The 18,932-nt window shown below is 35.1% G+C and overlaps 1 pseudogene; it reads left to right on the forward strand.

Annotated features, from left to right (window-relative positions):
- Nucleotides 1-1,061: 1,061 nt before the first annotated feature.
- LOC117700903 (U2 spliceosomal RNA) lies at nt 1,062-1,168 on the forward strand (annotated as a pseudogene).
- Nucleotides 1,169-18,932: the final 17,764 nt, after the last annotated feature.

An 18,932-nucleotide genomic window follows, 5' to 3' on the forward strand; every position in this document is an offset into this window, starting at 1 on the left:
GAGTACTACAGAGGGTAGAAAGAAAGGATATCCAAGGAGTCTACTATTTTGGTAGCATACATCTGTTATTTCTAGTCATTTTATAGTCCTGTTGTATAGAAGGTGAGGTGAACAAAGGTAGTCCCACCTGTAGGGTGAGAAAGGAAGCCAATCTTAGAAATGAGGTATAGGGAAAAGAGGTTAGCTATAAGAGGTTCCATAGACAAGGAGCTGTGCTTATCAGATAAAGGATCAGGAGCCCATCTGAGTAGTTATCCATTATTATTTATTAAAAAGGTATAGAATGACTTGTCCCAAGAAATTCCTCTTCTCAGTGTGGCATAAGGCAATAGCTGATTCATGTAAAACTAAATGACTGTCTTGATAAATGAGTGTTAGTAATTCCATTCATTAGATCTTTTCACATTTCCTGAATAATTTGTTACATATGTAACATGGACACCATAGAACTTAGAAGATACCGTGATTTTAAAAATGGATGCAGGGTGGTTATCTGATTCTATGTACCTAGGATGTCTAAATCTGTGCAATACATTCATGAGGTGGGATCAAACAACTTATGTAGTCTAAGTTGTAATTGACAATATTTCATTACCAATCCTAAGAAAGTATATACCATAAAAGAAACCTATCACTATACTAGTGCTTTTGGTTAGGAGAGACATCTCTTGGTGCTACCCAGGAAAACTAACCTAGAAATGGTGTGACTGAAATGTATTAGGGGTCATAAGCCCTGTGTGTTAAGGTTGGAGTGCAGGTGGATAACTATTGGGTGATACCCTTAGGAGGACAAAAAAAGCTGGGTGGAGGAAGATAGGTTGAAAAAACAGGATAAATTGTGCCTCAATATAAAAACATATGTGACTAGTTCCCAAGAAGGACTTGCATGACAGTTAGGGAGATATTACCTGTCCTGTACAAGAAACTAGCCCTGAGGTCTCAGGACAGCTCTCAGAGCTTAGAGGGGCAGTTTTGGGGACTGAACGCATTTAAAAATTATCCTTAAAGTGCCCAGAAGTAGAACAGTGTAAAGGGGGTATTGAAATATTGGTAGGAGACAGCGAGCTTCTCAGCCTTTTGGCTAAGATCAAGTGTAGTATCTGTTCTTATCAGTTTAACTATAAATCTATAATAGTTAAGATATTACAGAGGGGAAAGAGAAATTTTTGGATATCTGTAGATAAGAGTTTTATGAGCTTCTAGGCAGGAGTGGTTATGGTAGTAGTCTTGGGAAGGAGAGTAGCAAGGTTAACTAGAGGCTTAAATGTCACTTGCTTGGGAAGGTAAGAACTGTCAAGAATCTTTAGGTGTTTAGGGCCATTGTTTACAGATGTGCCTGTGGGATGTGATAACTAATCTCCTGACAAATGAAAACAAAATGCTGTAGGTTATGAATATAGAAATATTGACTTGCCTCTTTAGTAGCTGTCTCATCAAAAAACATTCCCCAAATTTATATCATTAGTAGGGGTCTGGACATGCTGGTAGTCACTTACTGCCACCTACTTAGAAAAACACAAGGCTTGAGAAACTTTAGAATTACAGGATCATTGACAATAGATGTGGTGTATAGAACTTCTATCTATAAGCCAAGTATAATCAAGATGTCAGTGTAAGAGGAAATTATTAATTTCAGTTGATGAGATTTGGAAGTGCTGCTAGGCAGAAATGGTGAGTATAATTGTTAGCATCAGGTGCATCTGTGGGCATCCAGAAGCTGTGTACAGCCTGCTACCAGAACCAGCAAAGATTTCATCTCTAGGCAATAGCTCTGCTCCTGTGTCTGTTGCCATAGCTACCCTCCACACATCCCTCTGGGCATGTGTCACCACAATCACAGCCCAGATAAAAGATGCAAACCCTGATCCATAGACCCATAGTTTTTTCTCTCCTTCCAATATTTTGTCCCTCACTCTTTCTCAGAGGCTCCTCTGTTAATAAAGCTGCTCAAGGGAGACCTGTGCTGGCTTGTCATGATTTGTCCAGGAAGGCGCTGTTTATTCTAACAGTCGTACCCTTTAGGAGTAATGGAGTTGAGTAGAGGGCAGAAACAAATTGAGATACTGAGATTTTATAGGAAAGTAATATGAAGAACATGAAGTTTAGAAAGAGAACGGAATAGAGAAACTGCTGTGTGATAGTAAATTCTTTAGCCAGTATAGTGAGAACAAAGAGAATGATTAAACAAACATAAGCTTAGAAGCTTCTTCATTCCGTGAGGGAGGCTGCAGCTGGTACTTGCAAGCAAAGCTATGTCTTTAACTACCAATGTAGAAAGGTAGTTAACAGGGGCAAGGATAGGTCCTCTCAATTGACCCAACAACTCTAGAGCCACTCCCTAATTTTCAGTAGTGTGTAGAGTAAATGATTGCTCAAAGTCAGGAAGATAAAAAGTGGTGGCATCTCAAAGTGAAAGAAAGCAAGTATATGAGATTAAGGAAGGGGTGTACAGAGGCTCTGTCAGGGGTTTTGTGTCAAAACAGGATTACTGAGTTATAACCTGTTTGACATGGTTAAAACTCAGAACTTGTTGTTAGTCATTATAAGTCTGTGTTTAGTTAATCTTAAATTATGTGGCATGATTCCCTTCTGACATATGAAAAACATATTATATGAGCTGGACACAGACACAGGTTGCTAAAGATACTTTTAAGTTGGTATATGTTAGTTTAGAGACACTGAACACATTACAGTTAGTATCTGGTTTACAATACTTATTAGCTATAAATTTTTATAAGCTAAATCATATGTGAATGTATAGTAATATATCATATAAGAATCAGAATATTTTTGAGATGCTTTATGCACTATGTCTATTGGTTAAAAATTTCTATTGTGATACTAGATTTTCAGTTCAGAACCATGTTTTTTTTAAGCTCACCCATAAAAAGAGTGGTACCTAAAGTTCTAATAATATAACAGCTACCATATTTCTTTTTAAAACCATGTTGATAGTAAATCATGCTAAGAATTGATGCAATTAGTCATGAGATTAAGGTATAACTGGACTCCTGTTTTATGTATGTGGGGTATAATTTAGATAATTAAATAATTAAAAACAAAGATTGTGTAAGTCAATTATGTTAGGGATCAAGCATATATGATAACTTCAGAACATTCCATTAATATGCTTAAGCTTATTATGGCATAGACTCATATTTCCAAGCAATGAGACTTCTTCAGGTGTCCAATAAGATATGGGCACCACAGCAAAAATCTACACCTGCATTTTGATGTGCCAACCACTGCCCAGTTCCATTATTAATCCTGCTTCTAGGGCCCAGGCAGAACTGGGCAAATAGGAGGGGCAATTGTCTTAAAAAGTGAGATAATCCCTCCCATGTCTGCTCTCTATGACAAACAAGCAAAACAACAAACAAACAGCATAAAAGCCACCTCTCATGTGGCCTGATGACCAGAATCCCTTTCCCTATATCATCACAGAGACCACAGGAATCTAGCAAAACTCCCTAGAATGTGAACAGTGTATTAGTATCTTTCATTGTAATTATATAGATCTTTTAGATTATAATTTATCCTTTTCAGATCTCTGATGACATTGATCACTAAGATAACTGTAATTTCACATCTATAGAATGAGTTGAAATTAGGTCTTACCCCAAGAGAATACACCACTATGATTGTTTATGAATCTATTCATTAGGTAGTTACAACTCTTAAATCTCTTATTTAAAAACACAAATAGGACTGCCTTGTTCAAAGGTTACATGTTTGTCTCAGAGATGAAGGATGCCTCATCTACATATGGAAGTGCTTGAGGTGTTGATCCTATGTGACTGATGGCCACAAATCTTTCTATGTGCTGATGCTGGGGCCTGCAGCTACAAGACAGGAGGCTGGTGCCTGGAGCAGCCACAACTCCAGCTTTCCCTTTAATATCTCAGGGGCTTCTAGCCTTAACTCAAAATTACCAAGCTTCCTCTCATGGCCCACAACCATGTAGGCCTGCACTTTCTTAGCTGGAGATGGTACCACAGATCCTGGACTCAGTTAAACAACCTGATCTCTCAGGACTTGACAAGCATCACTCTTTTCTTAAATTCCCCAAAGATTATCCCATCCCCAATCAGCAGAAATCTGTCTAAAGTACACAACAATGTCCTGAAGTTCACTCCACTATCACCCATTTCTAGTTCCTCATTTTTAATTAAGCAAAAAGTGAGGAATGATAACTTACAGTTGACTCCATTAGGCTGACATCAGGGACCTATAAATTGGTTGATTATGTCATCACCTGCTGTCCACGTCTGTTGGGACAGGTATATATCCCAGATAAAAGAACTTCTCCCCCACATCTATCTGGAATTATATCTCACATCCTTTCTCACATTCTCTGAAACCCATATGGCTCTCCCTCCATTTGTATATCTATTTTGCATGTTCCTAACCATTCACATAAAAAGCTCCTTTTATATGATACCTATTACTTAGTGTAATTTTTAAGAGGCACGCCTTGTGATTGGCTTGCCAAGTACAGCCTCACCTTATTTTGTTTTGTAAGTCAAAGTAGCTCATGAATATTTTGGAATGACACAGACTTATTGACTATCCAAATCTATACACCTGGCTCATCCATGGTAATCATAATTTTGTTGGGGGCAAAAATCCGAAGTCAGCAGATACCAGGCAGAACAAATCCAAAATGTTTTTCTATGGGGATCAAACTTGGGGAACCATTGTATATTTTCTCTGCAATGTCAGACAGTCAACTGATTCATTCTGCTTGAATAATTGTGTCTTTGAAATTCTTCAAAATGCAAATAAGAAACTGTGTAATCACTGCTGTAGAAAATGTAAATTTTCCCTGTGGCCTATTGGAAACATGTTTTTCTTCTGTGTGTCACCAACCAGAGAAAATATCTTTAGTGGCTCAGAAAAAAATTCAAGCTGCTTTCCACTGGAATTTATCTCCATGCCACTTCCTATATCTGTTCTTCTCAGGCCCTATCCACTATTGGAGCTTTTCTGAAGCCTAAAACCTACACAAAACTCAGTAAAATAAAAATGTGAGCACAGAAGGGAAGGGAAATCGAGTTTCTGTTATATTCTTTGAGAATATTTGCAGTGGATGCATGTAAGATATAGTTATTTTGGGGGATCTGCAACACTATTTTAGGATGCCAATATAACAGTCAATGATGATATATACCTAAGATCAGAACTAGTTGTACTTAATTCATTTAAAAGAAACTAATAGCTGATTGATAGATTGATAAATAGGTTTGTAGGTAAATATATTTATTGAAGATAGATAGATAGATAGATAGATAGATAGATAGATAAACTAAATTAATGGAGCCACAATATGTTGTTTCTATAGACATCTAGCATGCTCCCTGATTCTGGGGAAATCCACTTTTCTACTGATACAGAAATTACAAAAAGAAAAAAAAAGGAGGCATGGTATAATAACAAACTGTTTGCTTGAGCTTTTTGAGATATAAGTCTCTATAATATGCTACAGATCAAACTGTGTCTTTATTCCTGGTAAAATCACATAATGGAAGTAAGATGTAATTCATTTACAAAGCTATAAAAAAAGTTAGAGTTTGTTGCATGCCTTTAATCCCTAACATTGTTATTGGTGTCATGTTTTGCTCTTGGACAGAAGCCTAGCACTTCTGATTTATGAGAGACTCTGTCAACAGCTAACTAAGACAGATACATAAACTTAGAGCAAACCATTGGACTGAGGTTAGAGACCCCTATGTAAAAAATAGGGGAAGGATCTTAGGAGCTGAAGGAGATTTCAACACCATAAGAAGAACAACAATATCAATTAATGTAGACCCTTCAGAGCTCCAAGAACCTAAGCCAACAACCAAAGTGCATATTTGGGCTCAAGCCAGGACCCTAGCACATATGATGTTGTAGAGGACTCTCTTGTCTGGTCTCAGTGTGAGAGATCCTAATCCTGGAGATACTTAATATCCCAGAGACTAGAGATGTTGGGGGAGGGGGTGAGGTAGAAGTAGTGGGTGGGTGGGAGACCAATTTCTCAGAGCCAAAGGAGAGCAGGGATGGGTAAAGGACTCTAGTATCTGAGACTGGGAAGGGTAGCAACTTTTGGAATATAAATAAATAAAATAATTTAATTCCAAAAATGCTAAATTGGCCTTTTCAATTGGCCTTTTCATAATTCCCTATTGTTTGATATATATATATATATATATATATATATATATATATATGTGTGTGTGTGTGTGTGTGTGTGTGTGTGTGTGTGTGTGAGTGTGTGTGTGTGTGTGTGTATACATATATGTATATGTATGTGTAGCGGCCCGAGCAAATGTTGAGGCCTGGGATGCCCCGCGTTTGGTGGCCAAAAAATGTTGTGACCCGAGCTGTTCCTGTTCAGGTGCCAAAAATGTTGAAGCCTACGCTGGCCGACGTTGGGCAGCCAAAATTGTTGCGGCCCTCTCCACTCCACACTTGGCAGCCACTGTATCCCAGCCCCAGAGAGAGAGTGAGGACGCACTCGAAGAATGGAGACCAGACAGAGTGTGATTCAATCCCATTTATTCTTCAATCTCTCTTCCTAGTCCAAGTCCCAAGTCTAGCTGTACTCTCTAAAGAGTCTCTCTAAAGAGTATATTTCCTCTAAGTGTCTGATTCTCTCATCTCTCTTCTGTCTGCCTCTTGCCTTTATATGTCTCACTCCTAAGCCATGCCTTTTGGTCACACCTTTAATCATGCCCTTAGGTCTTGTCTCTAAATCTGATCTCTACACTTCTAAATCACACTCTTAAGTTACACACCTTTAATCTCACACACCCAAGGTATCTAAACCAGGATTATCTGAGTGTGCTCAGCTGTTGTAGGCTATTGTAATCCAAGTCTCATGTCAGGGTATATGGCTCAAGATGGCTGCAAAGCTGATAGCCGCTTTCTGCTAAAAGTCGGCCCCGAACATGTATGTATGTATATGTGTATATGTGTATATGTGTATATGTGTATATGTGTATATGTGTATATGTGTATATGTGTATTTGTGTATATGTGTATATGTGTATATGTGTACATGTGTACATGTGTCTATGTATGTATATATGTATATATGTATATGTGTATATGTGTATATGTGTATATGAGTATATGTGTATATGTGTATATGTGTATATGTGTATGTGTGTATATGTGTATATGTATATATGTATATATGTATATATGTATGTATGTATATATGTATGTATGTATGATGTGTATATGATGTGTATATGATATGTATATGATGTATATATGATGTATATATGATGATGTATATATGATGGATACATGATGTATATATGATGTGTATATGATGGATATATGATGTATATATGTATATATGTATATATGATGTATATATGTATATATGTACATGTATACATGCACACACACACACACATACATATATATATATATATATATATACTACCAAATAAAAAGTCAATTAAGACTCATTCTTACATAGTATCCACATATAACAGACATAACAAATAATGGAAATTTCAAAACATGAAATAAATAGTATACTTTCGATTCAGATACTACTGTTAAAGTCATTTTATTCCTTTTATGCATCATTTCCTGTACACTGTCATCACCTACATAGATATCATAGTTTAGATTTGGGATTTTATTTAGATTTCATAATTCTTTCAGTACTTGCCTTTCTTAGAGGGCTGAATAATATTTCAGGTTGTGATAAGGTCATGGTGAGGTGTTTCCAAATTATATTTAGGAACTTATTGTTTAAAAAATAGTCTTTATAAATATATGTATGTATATATGTATATTTATATATGTAAAATGTATATGTATATATATATGTATATGTGTGTGTGTGCATCTGCGTGTGTGTTCATAAAGTTATATATATCCTTACTAGGCTTAATGTAATCACAATTGAATGATGAAGAAATGCCAAATAAGATCAGTACAGAAAGCCTTGACAATTTTTGTTTTATGCCTCATCCAACCACATCAAATTAATCCATCCAGACACCCATCTCCTTGAGGTGCTAAGCTTCTACTGAAATTGGGTGCAAGTTTCAAGTTGTTCATGTAGTCTAGTTCCACATGTTCATGAAGAATAGTATAGCAACTCATGCTTAGACAACATAAGAACTTTTGAATTTGTGCTTTCCTTGTATAAAGCTATTTCAATCTAAATGTTATAAATTGTGTGTGTGTGTGTGTGTGTGTGTGTGTGTGTGATCTAAATGAAATCATCAAATAATGCATCTTATCTGGTCATTGCTTTTCAAGATTCCAATACTGGAACTGGTCTACATTTAATTGAGTTATAGGCCAAGTGGGCCATCATAAATAAAACAGAAATTTCCACACTACCCAAGTTGTTGCCAATACTATAGGGTTCTTTCCCCAAACTGACAGCAAAGCCCCACTGTTGATGTTAACACTTAGTTTTATCCTGCAGGATGTGGAAGGAGAATGGTGGCTGCCAGAGCAATGGGTTAGACATGGTGTTGTCTGGAAAAGAATGATGCTGACCTTGGAGCTTCTTGAGTGCCATGACAATGGTGACTGGAAAGCTGTATTGGACATATGTTTCTGACCCAACTTTCCTTACCTGTACCTCTAATGGGACAAATTTTCCTTTCGTCAAAATTTTAGATCTTGTGAAACAGAGAATAAAAATGGGAAGTTATAATGACTCGTATTTTTCTTAAATGTAACAAGTTATTTGGAATCAATCATGTACTGTTGTAGAAATCAATCCAATATTGACAATAACAGTCTTCATTGGAATGTCTGGTTCTGGACATTCTCCAAGACATATTTGGAATTTAGCTGTAGTTATCTATGATGTAATGTTAGCAAAAGTTAGGGCAAGGTTTGGATTTCAAACAGGTATTAGCACATGTGTTAAGGCTCTTTTAATTGTTAAAATTACTTTTGTTTCTACTACAGAATTTGATATCTTGCATTGATTGCACACTTTATAATTGTGTTAGTGAATTAAACTCTGGCATGTCAGTTATGAAGGTCTGTCAATCAGCTTTTGTTTTATTGCCCTGAATCTTCAAAAAAGGTGGTCTTGGCCTTCTGCAAAAGTTGGGAAGTACTCGAAGAAATGAGTCAGCCTTTAAGCAGAAGCCAGAGGGTAGTGGTCTTGATTATTGCTGGTATAAAAGCTTTAATTACACTAATTGGTAGCACCACTGCTTCTGCAATTACTTTGACACAAGAAGTTAAGACAGCTACTTTTGCTAATCATTTAACAAAAAATGTTACTAATATGTTGAATATACAAGAGGATTTTAGTTAGGCAATTGCAACAGTGGGTTGACACTCAAGCCACTATTCAAATCATTGGAAAGAGTTTCTATGTTTAAGTGTAAGGAGCCATCTTGAGTGTCATGCCAAATACCATTCATTTCAATGTTAGTTCTAAAATTTACAGTGGTAGTCATTAGAATTAGGAAGAAGTTTAAAGACACTTGCAGTTATTTGGCATAATTCTAACACCTCTCTGGATGTTTTAACTTTGCATAGTGAGCTTAGGGGTTTAAAGAATTCTGCTGAGTATTGATGAGGCAGATGATGCAGATAATCATTTAACCTATGGACCTGAGGTCAGTATTTCTATTTTGGTTAAGCTATGGCATATATAGCTTGACCATGCTAGCCCTTTTGTCCTGGGAATAATTTTATTCCTGCCCATTACGTTGAATCTTGTCTTTAACAAATTTAACATGTTGATAGCTAAAGTACATGGCTTGAATCTGAAATAATCCCCCAAACATAGTTACTGAATTAACAAGCTGGAAAGTCAATGATAGTTAAGCTTCTTCACAGAGATTTACCAACCTAAGCCAGAAATTCTTAGAATTGATTATCCATATTGCACAATGTGAAAGGAAGACATTCTTTTCAGAATGACCTAAGACAGGCTCAGTCTTGTTAATGAAATTTTAAAAAATGGGGAGAGGTGGAGGGCTTTTGTGGCTGCCTAGCAAGAATCTGACATGGTCTAAGGACAAGGAAATGGGCTGCTTTGGAAGAAATATGACATTGGCCAAGGACAAGAGAGTGGGCTTCAGGAAGGTATCTGACATTAGGCTAAAATAAAGAAAAATTCAGTAGGAATCTAAATCTTAGGCTATAACAAAGAAGTCATTTCAGGCAGGAATCTAAACTTTAGCCTAGAACAAGGAAGTAGACTTCAGACAATGAAAATGACTTTTGCCAAGGACAGGGATTTGGGCTTAGGTATTTTGGTCATCCTAATAAGCTCTTAGAATCAGGGATCACAATACTGTACACAGAATTTTGTTTATTGCCTTGCTTTTTCTTTGACTGTGCTTATTATCTTGCTTGTTCCTTAACTATTTGAATTTACTATATTGTTAGCTCCTCAACCTAGAACTACCATTAATACTTGCATGTAATTAAACTGGTATAAAAGCAAAAAGGAGGAAGGAAATAGGATAAAGTGTTTCTAGGGACACAAAATAGAAAATGGTGATGACATGTGAAATCTAAATAAATAAAATATCTAATTAAAAAGTAGTAAAAAAACAAATTTCATTAAAATGCAGGTATCAAGTCAGTACCCACATAGAACTTACACTACTTTATTCCAGGGTATTTGATAATATACTATGTACTTCTCACATATAGTATGATTACCATTTAAGAGATTTTATGGGATGTCTGAGTGTACAAATAAGTGGGCTTCTCATTCTGGTGCCATGTCTTGGAATCATATATTTCTGTTGATTTCTCTTGCCCAACATCTGCCTAATGCCTATCCTATTAAAATCTACCTCCACAATCAAATAACTGTGAATTAATAATTTCTTTTTTCTGTTTTGTTTGCTCTTTATTTAATTGAGCAGGCTTCTGAGCCAGGTTCTCCAGGGTCATTTACATGACAGCTCTGCTTTTCTCTACTGAACACTTCTCAGGCATGGCATCTCTGCCTTTCTTCTTTCTCATGGTCCAAGTCTGTATCCTTAAATCCTTCAACTGAATCTCTTAACAGGGATCAGTTTCCCAGATGCTACTTGTAGATCATGTTGTGCATACAGCTTTTGGGGACCCAATAAACATTAAGATGCAAGTACACTGAGGCACATAGTAATTCTTTGACAGTATTGATTAATATATAAATACTATTAATAGTTTTGTTTTATTTTAATATATTTAATTTTCTTATATTTTATAAATGAACAAATGGTTGAATAAAAGCATGAATGAATGAATAAATAAATAATTGAAAATATAGGCACTAGAATAATGTTTAAGATCTAAACTCTCACGTATAATCACTCAGAGAGATAAAATCTAGTTTCAGAAAGATTGAAACAAGGTACATCAATTAGGATTGGCCTGTTTTGGCAGTAGCCGATTAATAAATAATTCAACTCCATAGTATTCTGACTTTTTGAGTGTGCTCTTGCATGTTTACAGTTTGCTGCTTCTCCCTTTCTGTTTTTTTTTTTTTTGGGGGGGGGTTACTGTTGTTTTTGCTTTTGGTTTTTAATGTAATGTAATTTATTTTCAATGTAATTTAATTTTCCTGATTTTGCGGGGTTTTTATATTTGTTTTTTATTGGGGGGTAAAGATCTTAAAATTGAGTGTAAGTGGGAGAAGTTCTGAAAATCTTTGGGTAGTGGTAGGATACAATAAAATATATGGATTAAAATATTGTTTTAAACAATAAAAATTACAATATTACAAAATATATTTTAGTGTTTAAGTATCTTGATGCAATTTTGAAAAGTCATGGCAACTAATAAAAATATGGTTAGATGTAAATTTGATTTAAGCAACCCCAAAGTAAATGAGAAAATATAAACTTTCAATTCAATTTTATACACAAGGAAGTAAAAATGAAAGTCAGTAATAAAGAGATTTTACAATACCACTGGGTAAGTGTGGTGATCTGCATCTGTTTTGATCTTCTCATGTAACTGAGAGGAAGCATGAGTTCAGTAATGATCTTGAAGTCTGAGATGGCACCAGAGTGAGATTCTATATCAGACATATATAAGATATATAACAAACAACACTTGAGTAAATGTAACATATGCAAAATTAAGCTACAATCAAAACTATATGTTGATAAGTATTCCATAATTCAGCTTAAAATATGTGCTGATAGCTTTTGTAAAGAATAGTGTATAGAATAATGAAGTGTTCCACGCCCTTAATCATCAAGGTAACATAAATCAAAATGACCCTAACATTTAATATTATAGCTCTCAACAATCTTAAGATAAAAACTCATGTAATAGCACATGCTGTCAAAGATGTTGAGCAAGGAGAACATTCCTTCAATGTTGGTGGATGTGCATATTTTTGCAACCACTTTGGAAATCAATTTGACAGGCTCTGAGAAATCTGAGAACAGTTCTACCCTCAACTTAGCTAGACCACTCCTGAGCACATACTCAAAATTTGCTACACTATATCACAGGGACACTTCACACCTACATTCATACCACCATTGTTCACAATAGCCAGAAACTGGAAACAACATAGATGTCCTTCAACTGAAATAAAGAAGAAATGGTACATCTGTACAATGGAATAATATTTAACTATTAAAAAGGAATATGTCATGAATTTTGCAGGGAAATGGATAAAAGTTGAGAATATCATCCAGAATAGGGTAAACCAAAGCCAGAATGCCATATGTTATGTATAAATTTATGAGTAGACATTAGCCACAAAATGCATGACAAATATGGTACAATCCACAAACCCAAAGAAACTGGGTAATATGGAAATCCAAATGCAGGATCCACAAATCTCACTCATGACTAGATAGTAATCAGAGGTGAATGGAGAGACAGAACAGTGTAGATAAAGAAGTGATAGGAGGACCAGGGATGGTTATCAGCTTTGAAAAGTTGGGAGATAAGAGGGGGTGGAGAATGAGAATGGAAATAGATGGAGGAGCATCTCTTATTTACTTGCTGTAGACCTGCGATGGAAAGATATATAGGAAGTACAAGAGGGTGCCATTAGCTGAGATTATTACTAAGATATATATATATTGAATTGACCACCTTCTGTAGCCAGGCTGGACTTCTAGAGGAGGGAGGGTGGCATCAATTCACCCAGAAAATCTTCAATACAAAAGTTTTATTCTTTCCAAATTGTGTTGGGACAAAAAGGAGCAAAAATGGGGTAATAATCATTTGATGTGTGCCCCAACTTGATATCAATCTCATTTGAAAGAGCCCTTCTGACATTGTTAATGATATACTTCTATGGTTGCCAACAGAAACCAAGCATAATTGTTTCCTAAATGGCTTCATCTATCAGATTTTGGAGACAGACACAGAAACCTACAGTCAAACATTAGGTAGAGCATGCAGGGACTCTTGAAAGAGTGAGAGATTGAAGTGAGTAAAACAGAGTTGTAAAGGACACCACAAAAACTCCCACAGTTTTCACCAACTTGGAACCTCATGGATTCAAAAAGCCTGGGCTAACAAAGAGGGACTATGCAGGTAGTAGACCTAGTCTCTTCACACATTTCTATCAAATGTGAGCTTGTTGTTCATGTGGGTCCAGTAAGAAGTGTAGTGAATGCTGTGTTGGACTCTGTTCCCTGCCTTTGGTTCCCTATACCCAAACTTTACAGCCTGTTGGGCCTTAGTGGGAGAGGGTATGCTTATGACTACTGGGACTAAATGCCTCAGGGTGGGGTGGTCGCTAACAGGGACTCTTCTTCTCTTAACTGAATGTTGGGGTGGAGGTAAGTATTTGTGAGGGTGTAAATAGGAACAGTTGATGGATGGGGCTGTCATGAGGATGTAAATTGAGCAATAAGTCAAAATTCAGTCTAAAACAAATAATATGCAGTTCTTCCTAGAAAGATAACATGACACCAGAAAGAACAGGAAATTGTCACAATCCATAGAAAACAAACTAGTTAATTGTCTCCATATAGTTTATGAATGAATACAAAAATTGCAAACAAAATCTTAGAGTTGAGATAATATAGGTACCCATATCTGATCTGTTAACAAATCTTTCACATTCAAATTCTTTGTATTTATTTATTTATTTGCAAAAGTGCCTTATGTATAGACTATAAGAATTTTTCAAATACCTTTTCTGATATCTGTATTTATTCCTTTACATGGCGTGTTACAAGCGTATGTAATGCTTTCGATTATCTGGCTCTTGTACTGCTAACCCATGTATATCTCTCTGCTATTAAAATAGCAAATCAGTTGAATTCCATGTGATAACATCTTTCATATAGTGAAATTTGTTTAAAGCAAGTATAGTATAAAAACAAGTATAAAACAAGTAGTATATAAATATATAGTACATGAAACAAATAGTATAAAAACAAGTTTTTATTATTAAAAACACTATGATTAATTAGGACTGTACATAAGTCTTCAAAGTAGGGTGCTATTTAGAAGACTGGAAATTGACATAACATTCATTTTAGATGCTTTTATTATTAAATTCCTGTTTGTTAAAGAAAGTGTTAAAAGACCAAATTCAAGTAATTTAATTATGACCACAAACACATTTTTGAAACTTTTACAAAGACACACAATGTCCTGTTGATTTTTTCCTGCCATCCTTAATAGTGGAAAGAAATCTAATTGTTAGAGAATCTTATAAGGATCATCCAGATAGAAAGGACCATGGTATGTCTTGCAGAGATTTGTAAACACAAGATCTTTAATAGGATAATAAGTGCATATCCTAATGTAAAACTATATAAAGCAGACTAGGAGTAGATGAAAATGGAAGGCACTGTGACTATATCTAATCCATGCTTCAATTGCTTATACTTGATGCTTTGAAATATTATCCCTTTATCTATTTCCAATAAACTTAATATTTACTTTTTTCTGTCCTTCTAGAATTCATTAAACAGAAAAAGCAATAGGAGTAAGTGTTCAATTTGATCCAATAATTTTTTTGTCAAAAATATAATCTGTAATCAGGCTAATGAGAAGTGTCAATAATTTAGCTCATATCTGTATTAGTTTGATAGTGGAAGCTTATTTTGTCTATATGACAGCAACTGGAAAATCAAAACAAAACTGCAAGTTTCCAGTACATGGTATAAGAGAAACAAAAACAGGTATCAAGAAGAAAAATAATTCATAATATATTTTAATAAAAATAATTTATAATATATTTAATAATTTTATTATATTTAATTTATAATATATTTAAAAGCAAGGAGTGGTTGGTGTTGTTTGATAAGAAGACGAAATAATATGCCTCAATGGTGCCTTAATTTTTTTATTCTATTAAAAAGTAGCAGATCTATTTCTGTCTATTTGTTATTGGAAATGGTTATCTATCACCTGGTTCTGAGCTTTGCAAACTAAGAGTAGTTTCCAAGATTTAGATATCTTAGAAGTAGAGTAAAAGGGAGGGCAAAGTGGTTAATCACAGCAGACAAAATAAATTTATTTGTCTCTTCAAATGTCATTTCTAGTACTGCAGAATAAATGTAGTGTTTTGGATCAAGGGCAGTCTTTCTGTTACTGAACCACATCATTTGGCCATGAAGTTAAATTTTATATCATTTTTCCCTTCTCCCATACCATCAGGGAACACTATAACCTATGGTCTTTGTTGATGAAAGCAGAGTTCTTTACACACAGTAAAAAAAAAAATGGAGCCAACAATATAGACAGGGCTTATATATAGTGGTGGCATTTGTACAGGCATAACTGTCATTCCCCATAGAGTCCAGCTAAGTATGTACTGACATTGCTGTACCATATACATCCTGTAGATGCCACAATACAATCGATATGAAGATCACAGAAATTCACAAACACCAACCTACTTATCAGATCTGTAGAGATAACACATTAATTAAGACTGCTCATGCCACTCATACTGAGATCTCAAAGAACTTATGAAAAGAACTTATGAGGACTAACTTCTAATAGGCCTGTGAGTTCTGAACAAAATATTAAATCATGTCAAGACAGCAAGCCCCTGACCACATTGTACAAGAGAGATACAGAGCCTTGCATCTTAACATATTAAATTCTCTTCCTCTTGACTACAAACCCAGTCTACTTTGAACTTAATGCAAAATTGGAAATGTCTAATTTCAGTATATCAGAAAACAACAAGACTACTTCGGGTTGAAGAAACAAAAAAGGTGTGATAGTCTTCATTTGTCCAGATCATCTAGATTTGGTGACTGCACATAGGTATATCTAGCTAATATGTTCTGGATCTGATAGTACAATACAAAGGGATTAAGATGTGGAGTTTACTTACATCTTGTAATGTCCAGATGTATGTAGGAGGCACCTTCACACTGTTATCCAAGCTATAAAAAGTATTTAAATGTTTGACTTTATTCCCAGGCATTTCTTCTTCCCAGAATTATTAAGGAGAAATCTCTACATAGGGAGACAAAGTTATACCTCAATGATACATAGGAGGAGAATCCTAACACTCTCTTTATTCTTGCTGAATGTGTAATCTGATAGAGAAATCCATCTTTAAGAGTCATGTTGGTGTTAGTTCCCTCACTCAAAATGAAAATTGGATTCATGGCTATATCTAAGTATTTCTTAAGTTTTGTCAATAATATTTATGAAACTGTGAAGTAGTAACTCATTCCAGGGAACACTCTGAGGAATGTTCCTAAGGAAGTGGATATATTGGTGACATAGATAATTATGAGCTTTTATTCCTTGTTAAGAAAATAAAACTTTTAGAAAATGTCAAAGAAACATGGTCTTCCAGTATCAGTTAGAGATAATGCCAGTACAAATCTAGAATTTGTCTAAATAACTTTTGGATTACTTTCCAAAGGAAACTGGGCACTCCACTTCCACTAATGTTCATGTCTTTGCTTCCATCTGTGGGACTTCTCTTTATTTTTTTCCAGAAATGTTATTTAGGAAGAAGTTTCCCAACACGTTTTAGTGAGCATTTAATTAAGTTTGTGTCTTTTGTTTTGTCTACCCATATCTCTGCTATTCTTGTTCACTCTGCCATTGGTGAAATATATCTGTGATTGTGGAATATAATGGAGAGACATATATAAAGTAGCAACAGTAACAATGGGATGCTAGCATAGGAAAATAAGAAGGGAAGATACATAATATTTAGGTGCAAAATTCTGGTCGTGTCATGTGATACAGATTCAAGCGGTATTTTATTGATGCAGACTCTCATGGTGCAATATTTTCAATACATAAAACAAAATGCAGTCTTTAGAGAATACTATTAATTAATAGTATTTAAGTATTCTTTTGATTTTGCTTATATAAAAGAGCAGACAGAAAAAAATATGTGACTGTACTTTTCCCGTCACTTTTTTATTATTTTGTAGGAATAGTAATAGTTCCAATGTCTCCACTTTTTTGAATGTTGGATGTCTGGGTGGTTCCTCTTTGATTCCAAAGAAAGGAATTCATCCTCAGAGGACATTTTTTTCTGATATTGATGAATAGGGGGAAACTCTTCTAGATGCAGTTTCTTCTTATTGAAGAGAGCACATAAATAATGTATATATGTAATGTATTGTTTCCTCTATGAAACTCAACACAGCCTTTTAATTTGAACAAAAAACCTCAGTTGATTTATTGACAACTGCTAGTAAATAGATACTGACATCCTTACAGTTAGCATAAATATTACAAGATTTAGTTTACCAATTAAACCTGTAAATGTATACATAATGTGAAACAAAAATTATGCTTCTTGTTTTAGGAGTTTATATATTTCTGAATGTCATGTAATCTGGTGTCACTACATCATTTTTGAGTATTTTGTTACATAGGGAATATGGATACCAAAACACACTGAAGACATAGTGATTTTAGAAATGAATGCCTGACCCTTATTTGATTTTGTGGACCTAGGAAGTCTAAATTTGTATAAGGTATACATGAGGTGCAAACAAAATACTTACACAGTCCACACTGTAGTAAGGAAGTGTTTCTATGAATCCTAAGAAACTATATACCATAATGAGACAATATTATTGTAGTAGTGCCTTTGGTAAAAAGAGACATCTGTAAAATACTTCTCAGTCCTCCCCAGAAAAAAAAACTACCTTATAAATTTTGTTATTTAAATGAATAAATGGTCACAAGCCCCATGTGGGAAGGTTGGAGTGCAGATGGATAATATCTGAGTGATACTCTTAGGGTGACAAAATGGCTGGGTGTAACAAAAAGATTCTAAAATGTCAGAAGGAGAGGTTGTGCCTCAGTATGGCAGATATGTGCCTAGCTGTCAAGAAGGACTTTGCATATCATTTAGGCAGATTATACCTGTTCTTTACAAGAAATCAGCCCTGAGGACTCAGGACTGCTTTCAAAGTTTGTAGAGGCTGTTTTGGAGACTCAGAGTAGGTAGAAATTAGTCTCAAAGGGTGCAGAAAAAGAACAGAGTAAAGGGGGTAAAAATATTAAAATATAGTATGCAACTATGACATAGCCCACTTGGTAGGAGTCAGTGAACTATTAACTATAAATATAGTATAGTTAAGCAGTAACAGAGGCGAAATAGAAATTTGTGGATTTTCTGTAGATAAGAGTTTCATGTGCATTTAGGCAAGAATGGGTGTGATTAGTCGTTTTTGGAAGGAGAGTTGCATGGTTAATTGAAGCTTTAAATGGTACCTGTGTCAGTTGCCATGGCCACCGTTCAGAAATTTCTCTGTCAATGCATCACCTGAGTCACAGCCCAGTAAAAGATGCAAACCCTGATCCATAGACCTATAGATTTTTTCTCTTCTTTACATCTTTCCTCTCTCAATTACTGTCAGTCAGAGTCTGCTCTGTTAATATACCCTTCCATGTGAGTCCTGTGCTGTCTTGACATGATTTGTCCTGGAAAGCACTGTTATTCTAACATTGTAACCTTATGAAAAGGAGTAATGGAGTTGTGTAGAGGACAGAAACAAATTGAGATATTGGGGTATTCT

This window comes from Arvicanthis niloticus, chromosome 1 (assembly GCF_011762505.2).
Source record: "Arvicanthis niloticus isolate mArvNil1 chromosome 1, mArvNil1.pat.X, whole genome shotgun sequence".
Classification (NCBI taxonomy): Eukaryota; Metazoa; Chordata; class Mammalia; order Rodentia; family Muridae; genus Arvicanthis; species Arvicanthis niloticus.